Source organism: Cibotium barometz, chromosome 34, assembly GCF_041138505.1.
Source record: "Cibotium barometz isolate CiBa-2024 chromosome 34, ASM4113850v1, whole genome shotgun sequence".
Taxonomy (NCBI): domain Eukaryota; kingdom Viridiplantae; phylum Streptophyta; class Polypodiopsida; order Cyatheales; family Cibotiaceae; genus Cibotium; species Cibotium barometz.
The window spans coordinates 44,026,026-44,037,900 of NC_141079.1; the positions used below are offsets into that span (position 1 = coordinate 44,026,026).

The 11,875-nt window shown below is 38.8% G+C and overlaps 1 pseudogene; it reads left to right on the forward strand.

The window, feature by feature from the left end:
- The window catches only part of LOC147619064 (uncharacterized), a 56,789-nt pseudogene extending 46,661 nt beyond the window's left edge, over positions 1-10,128 (forward strand).
- The last annotated feature ends 1,747 nt before the right edge of the window (positions 10,129-11,875 follow it).

Genomic DNA, 11,875 nt, shown 5'->3' on the forward strand with positions numbered 1-11,875 from the left:
TTATAGGTGGTTCATTTAAATCGAAAGAAATAGGGCCTCCTGCAATATCTCTTTGTGTCTAAACATTTATATTTTGATTGTTAAGTTCTTGAAGAACTGTAGCAGTAGGAGTTGCTATGTTACCAAAGTCTAAGTGAATTCTAGCATAGAATTATATATGCTCTTCATTTTCAACCCTTCCAAATGTTTTGATCTCATTTATATTGAATTACCTCATTAAATTATCATGAATTTATTTTTGAATGCTAGACCTTGTTCGCAAACAGTTATTATGGGCGAGATGTGTGTGTTACATCCAAAATTTTAAGCCGAGGTACTTGTTTCAAGCTTAGGTATGTACAGCTCCTAGCCATCTTCAAACTGCTTTGAAAGAGAGAAAACAACTACTAATTTTATTTTTACATTTATTGTCGTATTAAATTTATTCTACTTTAAGTGCCATTATCCTCACATATGATCTTGGCACGTATATCACATATATGACCCTACTCTCAAGGATAGACTCCGCACATTAGCAAACATTGTGTAATTATTAGAGAGATTTAGAGAGACAAATACAATTAGTTTGCACTAATAAGTGATAACCTCTCTCCGTCTCTCACCTTTATTTGCCAACAAAGGCATTATTCCAGAGAGAGAGAGAGAGAGAGAGAGAGCAAGAAAAAAGCATAGAACTATAAAACATGTTGAGAGATAAAGAAAGAAAGAGAAAAGAATAAAATACAAAAGGGAGATATAAAGACTTCTAGAAAATAGGAAATTCATTAATATCATTCGGAGTGTCAAAGTAGGAAAGTTGAGTACAAATTTCTCCTAGACAAAAATATCATGCTCTCACAAAATCTCTAAGCAACTATCCTGATTTCCAACATACGGCTCATCTTCTTCATCATAATAGCATTGAGTCAATTAATGAATATCTTTAGACTCAATACCTCCGAACCTAATGTATGTGCTTGCTCTTTAGACTCAATACCTCAGAACCTAATGTATGTGCTTGCTCTTTTGAGGAATCGGCTTGTTCTTTACATTCCCTAGTACATCCACCTAGACGCTCACCAATTTCAACATGCAAACTTTTCATAAAGAAAATCATATCTAATTGGTTGGCCTCCACGAGCACTACTATCAAGAACACGATGAAGATAATGTGTTAACTCATCTCTCATCATATCTCCCCTTTGAGTGCCACTTCCACGGACCTCATCCCAAATGGCATCTAAGAACTCCTTGCACTTGACTTTTCTTGGTATGCTCGCATATGTCCACATTAGTTTGTAGATGTTTAGCGCTTGGCTGTGCTAATGCAGACCTTGATCGAGCAAGGTTTTTTGTAACACGAACGTTCATCAGCTTTGGCGGGGTAGACAAAGCCACATCAGAATTGGAAGGTCCACATGCCTCCATTACCATTAGAAGAATTTGGAACTCATTTTGGGGCCGTGTAAGAAATTCTCAATTTCTTTATTTTTCTCATCTCCAAAATGCACAAAATTGAAAAGTGCATCTAACAAAAACAATAAATATGTGCACTGACAAAAAGTGAATCTCTAGAGGAATAAAGAAACTGATGCGCATTTAACACAAGGGAGTAACTCACGTCACATTTAAGACTCTACGTGCTCATAACTACCTTTGGATATGTCATACAAAATCTTTGTTCTTTTGAACATTTTAGACCTTTACCGCCATTGCAAAGTTTTGATTCATGAAGAGGTGCTGCATTGTGAGAATGTAGAGAAAAACAATGGCAACCTGCAATCAAGCGATTGAAGAATCTATTAAGAAGAGGCTATACCATCTTCACATGGACTTATAAGAAGAGTATGATCCTCTTAAAAATTGAAGAAAATGTCCAAGAATAGATGCCATGCACAGGGAAAAATGAGGAGAGAAGGCCTGCACCATATCAACTTATGGTGTGATGGAACAATCTAACCCAAATGCCCAATCATGAACTCTACTCCTTTTTCCAGTCCAACACAACCCCACTGAAGTTTTCAGGTGATGACCACAAAGGTTTTCTTCGATACATATCTAGCTAATCTGCTATTGCTGATATGTATAGGTGTCTATACCAACAAGAGGCAGAAGACAAAGCTCAGAAGGTTGTTGAGTGCTCACAACTGAAAGAACAACTTTAAAAAGAGGTTGACAAACTCAGGATGACCCAGCATAAGCTAAAGAAATCAAGGATAAAAGCTACCCCTTTGGGAGATAGACAAAGAAGTAAAAAAAATTGCAATATTATTGAACTGAAACTTGGTAGTGGAGGGTGCAAGCATAGGGTCAAGCAAGTAAGGTAAGATTGCTTATGCCTTTATTACTTTGAATGCAATGATAATATAGATTTAAACTAGCAATTGATTGAAACCACTCTTATTGCAGAGACGTTTAAGAGCCTAACAAAGAGAATTTCAATCCTAATATCCTTCCAATCAAACAAATTAAAGGTTTGCTATCGAGAAGCATTGCAAAAAACATGATTGAAGAGAAGATGTATAAGAGAGTCAAACAAAATGTTGTGCAACAATTTGTGGACACCAACAAAATCGATGTAAATGCTATTCAAGAGGCACTAGATGAAAGTGGAGGTAATAGAAAAGGCTACCCCTCTATCTTCAAGGCTGTGTCATCGAATTTGAAAGATCAAACAATAAAACGTGTGCTTTTGCCTACACTTGCAGAAGTTTGGAAGCTGAGAGGCTTACTAAATCAGCAAGTGGATGACTACATTGGCCAATGCTTTCATATTGAAGGACTGCTAGAGAGAGTGAGAAGGGGAGTACTATGTATAATCCTTGGAACAACATTTTTGTTAATCTCCAACAAGTGCAAAGAAGAATGGTTGAGTACTATGGTATCCCTTTTGAAGAGTGCCAAGGACGTCTGAAGTTTGTTATAAAACTGGATGAATGTGAAATTGTTAAAGAGAAAAATATTGAGCATGTGACAATCACACTTATGAATAGAGCACTGGACCCATCAATTACAGAAGGTAACAAATATTTTAGTGTGCAATCGAAAAAGCACATTTGGTGGTTAGGGTCATTTGCGGTTAGCAAAACACTTGTAACTGGAACATTATTTTGCTATGATGTCTTTGTTTGTTACTAACATAAGCTTACAATTTGTCAATGACAGGTGAAGACAAAGGACCATGAGACACTTGAATGGATATTCCACAAAATAGAAATACCAACTACGATTAAAAATTAGGTGCAAGGAGAGCATATTCATGTGGAAGGAAAGGGTGATTTTTAGGTCGAGTGGCATATGGTAGGTGACCTTAAAACCCTTAAATACATATACAACATAAGCAAAAGAGGGAACTCAAAGGCTTCATGCTTGTACTGCAACGAACCAACATATGTCTTAGACTCTAAGTGGTGGAAGAGAGCACCTAATAGAGAGAAAAGAAGGATTCTAAGTTCAAAGCTATGCCGGATATCCCTTTGTGGAATGTTCACATATGCACATTACATGCCTTATGTTAGATTATCAAAATGTTGGTGTTTCTATATATTGGATTTTCTTGGAAGCTTCATCTTAAGAAACAAAAGAAGTAAATGTACTTCAACCATCACTGGGTTGATAAATAGGGAGCTGAACATTCAGCTACATATTAAAATGCAATGTATAAGCATATTCAAGTTTCTATTTGTCTCTAAATACAAACTTTTTTGATCATTGTCTACCGACATGTGCAATTTTTTGATCATTTTCTACCGAGTAATTACATGTGCAATTTTACTACATTTATTCCCACAGCCTATGAGTGGGTGTGATATTTTGATTGGTGACCTCTTTTTTTTCTAAAAGGCCTTGCTTTTCTGGTTCTTCAATAATAGGATCATCTAGCTTTTTATGTGATTTATCTCCTTCACTTTGCAAAACCTTTAGCTTTGGTGTAGTTGCTTCTTTGTACCTGATAAGATGATGCGTACCATGACCATCCAACATTAAACTGTCTTTTATGCCACTTGATAGTGCATAGGTAGTGTAGCTCAGATAATATCCAGATCTGGAGCACTACTTACCTGGATAATAGCTAAAAATATTGAGAGCATAGAGCTTCTCAATCAGTATAATCTTATCCTTTTGTCTATTTATTGGATGCCCTCCAAGAAATTTAGATAAACTTTTCAAGAAAACAACTTCTCCATCATTGTTGAAATGCTAGTGATAAATCAGCATCTTTGCAGATCATAGCTTATTGATGTAGTGTGATAAACTAGATGATTGACCAAGGCCTATCTCTTTGCTCCCAGATGATCTCAAAAGGAAGATTTCATCTTTAATTAGCAACCTGAGACTTTAAATTTAAAAAGACAGACCTTCATATTCTCATCTTTTTCCAATTACTTGTCTGACCAAAGAAAAATGCTTCTTTCAGTAGAGTACTTTGCTGGTTCCTCAATCTTTATGTCCTTGCCAAGCATGTCATATTTGAGATCCTTTTGCACTTAAATGTTGCATAATCCATCTCTTGACTCTTCTCAAACTTGGCGGCTGTAATTGCATAGTCCTCCCTCAAATTCAATATACATTGTATATCATATAACAAAACATAGTCCACATCTCCAATCATGGGAGCAAAGGAATAGCATGATTAGATTTCTCAATGTCTAGAGCTCGACAAACTCAGGACGACCCAGCATAAGCTGAAGAAATCAAGGATAAAAGCTACCCCATTGGGAGACAGACAAAGAAGTAAAAAAAATTGCAATATTATTGAACTGAAACTTGGTAGTGGAGGGTGCAAGCATAGGGTCAAGCAAGTAAGGTAAGATTGCTTATGCCTTTATTACTTTGAATGCAATGATAATATAGATTTAAACTAGCAATTGATTGAAACCACTCTTATTGTAGAGACGTTTAAGAGCCTAACAAAGAGAATTTCAATCCTAATATCCTTCCAATCAAACAAATTAAAGGTTTGCTATCGAGAAGCATTGCAAAAAACATGATTGAAGAGAAGATGTATAAGAGAGTCAAACAAAATGTTGTGCAACAATTTGTGGACACCAACAAAATCGATGTAAATGCTATTCAAGAGGCACTAGATGAAAGTGGAGGTAATAGAAAAGGCTACCCCTCTATCTTCAAGGCTGTGTCATCGAATTTGAAAGATCAAACAATAAAACGTGTGCTTTTGCCTACACTTGCAGAAGTTTGGAAGCTGAGAGGCTTACTAAATCAGCAAGTGGATGACTACATTGGCCAATGCTTTCATATTGAAGGACCGTTAGAGAGAGTGAGAAGGGGAGTACTATGTATAATCCTTGCAACAACATTTTTGTTAATCTCCAACAAGTGCAAAGAAGAATGGTTGAGTACTATGGTATCCCTTTTGAAGAGTGCCAAGGACGTCTGAAGTTTGTTATAAAACTGGATGAATGTGAAATTGTTAAAGAGAAAAATATTGAGCATGTGACAATCACACTTATGAATGGAGCACTGGACCCATCAATTACAAAGGTAACAAATATTTTAGTGTGCAATCGAAAAAGCACATTTGGTGGTTAGGGGCATTTGAGGTTAGTAAACACTTGTAACTGGAACACTATTTTGCTATGATGTCTTTGTTTATTACTAACATAGAGTATCTTAATCAGTATAATCTTGTCCTTTTGTCTATTTATTGGATGCCCCTCCAAGAAATTTAGATAAACTTTTCAAGAAGAAAACAACTTCTCCATCATTGTTGAAATGCTAGTGATAAATCAACATCTTTGCAGATGACAGCTTGTTGATGTAGTGTGATAAACTAGATGATTGACCAAGGCCTATCTCTTGCTCCCAGATGATCTCAGAAGGAAGCTTTCATCTTTAATTAGCAACTAAAATGAAGAAAACAAAGCTTTAATACAAATATTGTAGCACGACAACTTGAGACTTCAAATTTAAAAGACAGACCTTCATATTCTCATCTTTTTCGAATTACTTGTCTGAGGAAAGAAAAAGCTTCTTTCAGTAGAGTCCTTTACTGGCTCCTCAGTCTTTATGTCCTTGCCAAGCATTTCATATTTGAGATCCTTTTGCACTTAAATGTTGCATAATCCATCTCTTCACTCTTCTCAAACTTGGCGGCCTCCTCAAAGCAGAAAGCCAAAGACTTGTGAGTTACAGATATCCTCCAGAGAGATGTAGGTATCATCCTCATCAATGAATCCAGAATCCAGAGTGCGAGACTGGGCAATCATTGTAAGTGTATAGCCCTCCCTCAAATTCAATATACATTGTATATCATATAACAAAACATACTCCACATCTCCAATCTTGGGAGCAAAGGAATAGCATGATTAGATTTCTCAATGTCCAGAGCTTGATCGTGAACTGTTATCTTTAATGTTTCTAACCTTAAACTAATAAGGTCCCTCGCAACAACTTATTCCCTCTCCTTCTCAATGTTGATGTCTTCCTCTACATCCTTTTCCTCAGCCTCTTCATCTTGACTTATAACTTCATCGGACTCCCCTACTTCTCTCAGTTCCTCAAGATACTCCTCCTCTCCTACCTGCTCTGATATCTCTTCTGGTGCTCTAGGCACATACCAAAGGTAGATTACAAAAGCCACACTTTCATCAAGGGGCCTGCACTTTCTGGGGTGTATGGAACACTTTGCCTTGGTAGTCTATGGGGGCAATTGTTCATACATTTTATTGACTGCATTCTTGTATCTCATATCTGTCCAATATATCCTTGATGTAGATGTAATATTTGTCCTCAAGAAAAACCCTTCCTTGCTCTTTCAAAACTTGGTCTGCTCAGCTAATCAGCCTTTGTGCTGCTCCAGTATTTTTGCATAGTCCAGTTCCTTGTCGAACATCTCATAGAATATATGATACTCTTCATGTGCATTTTTAGTGTGCAGTCCGGGACAAACATCTGGTGGCTAGGTTCATTTGAGGTCAAGAAAGAGGACCATGAATCCTTGTTTTGGGTATTTCATGAGACACATATCCCCAATCTCATCAAAGAACAGATGAATGCAGTGTTTGAGATTCCTCTTTCCAATGTGCATATATGCACGCTTCATGCTTTATGTCGTATCATAGAGAAAATGGTATATCTCCACATTGGCTTTGCTTGGAAGATCAAGAATGTAGCAGGGAGGAAAGAAGCGATCAGTGCATTGGAGAAGGTGCTATCAGAAATTGGACTACATGGAGGTAATGTCCAGATTCTGAAGGACACTAAAAAGTCATCAAATGAAAAGGAAGTTCCAATGAAGCCCTTCATTGGAGGTGTTAAGGCAAGAAGATTTCTTTCCAAGCCAATGAATAATCAGCAACACAAACCTACAAAGTAAAGGAAAGCAATATACAACAACCTACACAAGTCGAATCGAATACCAACAGTGGAAAAAGCTTCATAATGCAGGGAAAGACCATGAAGGTGCTTCAAGGAATGTCAAAGCAGATGTTTGGCGTTCAATTGATACTCTGTCCAAATGTGTGAGAAAGTCAACTACTCCCAGAAAGACAAAAAGAGCTTTTAAGACAACTTACAAGCATTTAAAAAAGCAATCAGAGCTGCTTGGACTGACACCAACATTACACACTATATTGTATGTTTCTAGCTTACTCTTGTTTCCTAGTCCTCGATACCAACTTACATTGTATGTTTTATTATGCAACATATTCTCTACAACCACATGCCTTACTTTATCAACAAGTACAGAGTTCCTAGCATTTGGAACACACAAGGACTCGAGAAATCACACTATATGGCTCAAAATGCATATTTCAGGAACACACAACATGGTGGTGGAAAAAGTAATGCAAACAGCCTACAAGACATGTTCGAATGGTTTTATAGAAGGATACTACAACAACTACATAAAAAAGAAACCTTGAGGTCATGCAAGCTGATGCAGACACTCAGACATATGGAAAGGAAGAGATTGCAGCATTCCAAAGCATTTAAAAACTCAGATGCCATAGAAGCACAAAACAAATGGAGAGAACAAAAGATTTTTATTAATCATCGTTGGACAGATAGATGTAACACATAAGTATTTTACAATGTATCTTTCCATTCTAATGACTTTGGCTATTCCACTGAATCTGGCTTTCGTTTATACCTTAGCAAACGGTGTTTGCCAAACTCTTCTAGTTCCTCTGCCCGTTCTCTATGCCTATAGAGACAATGCTACCTATGTATAAAAGTAACCCCTTCAGTTTGCCGGCATAACCAGGGTAGCATCCAAAAATTTCTAAGGTAGTAGACTTCTCTATCAAAATAATCTTCTCATAACTTTTAGGAATAATCATTGCACCTAGGAAAACAAGGATAATGTCTTGAATACAAAATTCGTAACTTTTCCTTCCTGGTTCATGACATTGTGGTAGACTATAATCTTTGCCTTAGACAATTTGGTGTGTGTGTGTCCCATTGTGTGCGTGCATGGGTGTGTGCGTGCATGAGTGTGTGTGTGTGCGTGCATGAGTGTGTGCAAGAGAAACACATACCAAAGCTGTCAGTGGCTTGATGGATCACTGTCGTGGGTCGATGGATCGTTGTTGTCCTCGATGGATCTATCTCTGTCTCTCTCAGACGCACCGTTACAAATAGAATAAAAAAAGAGTCATTTTTAATATTCACAAACCCCACGTATCAGTTGTCAATATCACACGTGTTCGTTATTACTACACATGTGGGCTCGTTTCAAGTTATTTAATCCTCATGCCACTATTAACGATTCTCATATTAGAGAGAGAGAGAGAGAGAGAGAGAGAGAGAGAGAGAGCATCCAGTGTTTTCAGGAACCCATAGATAGAGAGAGATTCTAGCGATAGATAGAAAGAGAATCCAGCATCCATGCCCACGTAACCAGAAAGCAATGGCAATAGGTAAGTTTACTTGCTCCTCTCTCTCTCTCTCTCTCTCTCTCTCACACACACACACACACATGCAGACACAGACATGCATGCATAGACAGACATAATCTTTCACACACACACACACACGCGCGCACATACACACACACACACACGGACACACAGACATGCAGGAATAGACAGACACAATCTATTTCTCTCTCTCTCTCTCTCTCTCTCTCTCTCTCTCACACACACACACACACACATAGAGAGAACCGTATACAACACAGACACACACATACAGTACACTCACAAAGAGAGAGAGAGAGAGAGAGAGAGAGAGAGAGAGAGAGAGAGAGAAGTTTGTGCAGTTGGGCATGATATGGCTCTTGTAAGGGTAATGGAGGTGCTTTATTGCACCAAATTGCACACACATACATATACACTTATATCACATCCACACACGCGCACACACACACACACACACACACACACACAGAACCATATACAACACAGACACACACATACAGTACACCCATAACGAGAGAGAGAGAGAGAGAGAGAGAGAGAGAGAGAGAGAGAGGTTTGTGCATTTTGGTGCGATATGGCTCTTGTAAGGGTAATGGAGGTGTTTTATTGCGCCAAATGCACACATATACACACACATACATATACACTTATATCACATCCACACACACACACACACACACACACACACACACACCAACACACAGAGAACCATATAAAACACAGACAAACACATACAATACACCCACAAAGAGAGAGAGAGAGAGAGAGAGAGAGAGAGAGAGAGAGAGAGAGAGAGATAGAGAGAGAAATTTGTGCAGTTTGGCGCGCGATATGGCTCTTGTAGGGGTAATTGAGTTGCTTTATCGTGCCAAATTGCACAAATACAATAAGAGGTTTCTCTCATTTTCTAATTCATGTCAGTGTCTTACTTCTCAAAAAAAAGAAAGCTCAAGTGGGGATTCACTGCATTAGATCTTGAGTTTAGTGTTGTGGGTAGGAGCGACATGCGGATGAAGTAGTCTGCAAAGCTATTGTGATGAGCACAAAGAAAAAATCTATTGACTTCACTACTGATGACCCTGCAGTGGTTATGGCAAGGATAGATGAGCCACAGCTTGTGAGAGGACAAACAAAAGATCAAGGGTTTCCAACTGTGGAGCCAGGACAATCAAGTTACCTCCTTTACTTTGTAAAAGATCATAGTGATGACGAGGAACCCCATTCGGAGTGGAGGCAGATGAACAGGAGGAATCAGGTGTTCTTAGTCTAGTGTCCCTTTCTAAGCAACCTGCTCGCCAGAGTCTCTCTAAGAGGGATTTCGATTTCTCAATGGAGGCTAAGGAAGAGATGCCGGAAGAGGAAGAAGCAGAAGATGAAGGAGCAATGTCTTAGCACTGATATGAAGGAAAAGAAGGAGGAATTTTTGAGAGCAAGGATCTAGCTCTAATTGATAGGAAACTCTTCGATTTTGTCTGTAATGTGGGAGCTGCTAAAGACTTTCACATTATTGCTGAGATGTTTAATAAGCCTTTGCAAGTGGAGTTAATTTTGGATCAGCATACAGAGTACCTGTCGAAACATAGGGACGATTTCAAAAAATTAATATCCAAAGGAAGGCTGCTGCTAAATAATCAGACTTATATGCACTTTCTGGATTGTGCACTAAGCAAGAAGGCAAACAATTTTCTATACAAGGACCAGGAACTCCCATCTTCCTACAAGCCTTCTTGGTGTATCTTGAACTTAAGTTGCCACACAGGCTGTTATATGAGCCATTTGGATTCCTCTGCTAGCTGCAATGCCTCTATAAAGAGCTTCCTGAAAGGGGTGAAGTACTGTATGAAGGTACAATCCAAGATGAAATTCCCCCAAAAGATAGGTTACGCTCCGAGGGGGCAGAACTTGAGGAAGAGATTGAGTTACTACAAGAGGAAGAGGAGGCGAAGTTGATGGATATTGTTGCTCTTAAGATGTCAACAATACAGAGACCACTAGATGTAGATCAATGCAAGTTTCATATCACACCAAATCGCACTTATTATTATAGAGGCCTCGCTGGTGCGGTCTAACACACACACACACACATGCACGCACGCACACACACACATGCACACACACAAAGAGAGAGAGAGAGAGAGAGAGAGAGAGAGAGAGAGAGAGAGAGAGAGAGAGATTGTGTTATGTCTCTTTCTACCAAGCTAATTGGTAGATCATGGCGAGAACAAAGGCCACTGTAAGGAGACAGGGTAAGGGGCCTAGATTGGCTACAAAGGTTGCCTCTCAGAAGAAGCCAAGGAAAGGAAAACCTATCCCAGGGTAGGTTACTCCTCTATCTTGTTAGTTATATGCATCTAATAGATAGGAGATGCCTTAGTTTTAGATATTTTTGCTTTTGCAGGAACCATCGGAGCCTTGCCGTTATAGAATTGGATAAGAGAATCGCGTGGACTCTTAATTCAGTACCAAGATCACATCCTGAGTTAGGCCTGTAAGTAAACATTCAAAGCACCTTTCTCTAGTATCTATGGCTCCTTGAAGTTAGCAATGTATCTTATTGTGAAAGCTTATTTATTATGCAGGTGTATAAAAAGGCTTCTTCATGTTCTTGGTTCCCTATATGGAGACTATGAACTGTACAAATTAGAGGTTAAGCCTGTTCAAGGGCCCAAGCAAGGAGACTCACACTCCTATGGATGGAGATTGATGATACATGCAGAATATATTCTCCAGAGTCTCTTCTCCAGGAATCCTTTCAATAACAACAAATACATCACCCTCCTGTAGCAAATCTGTCAGGTCATCATAACTGACCATGAACGCAGGACCTGTGTGCCCATCAGACAACACTGGATGTGAAGGATGCTCGGGGGAGAGGAATGTCTGTATCCATGCATCTGCCCATCCTCTCTCGAGGCACAATGTGACCAATCGCCATCCATACATGCTCCACAGAAGCATGCAAACCGTCGTGTGTAAATCGTGGGAGCCGCCATGCACGTGCTCCTGATGGAATGTAA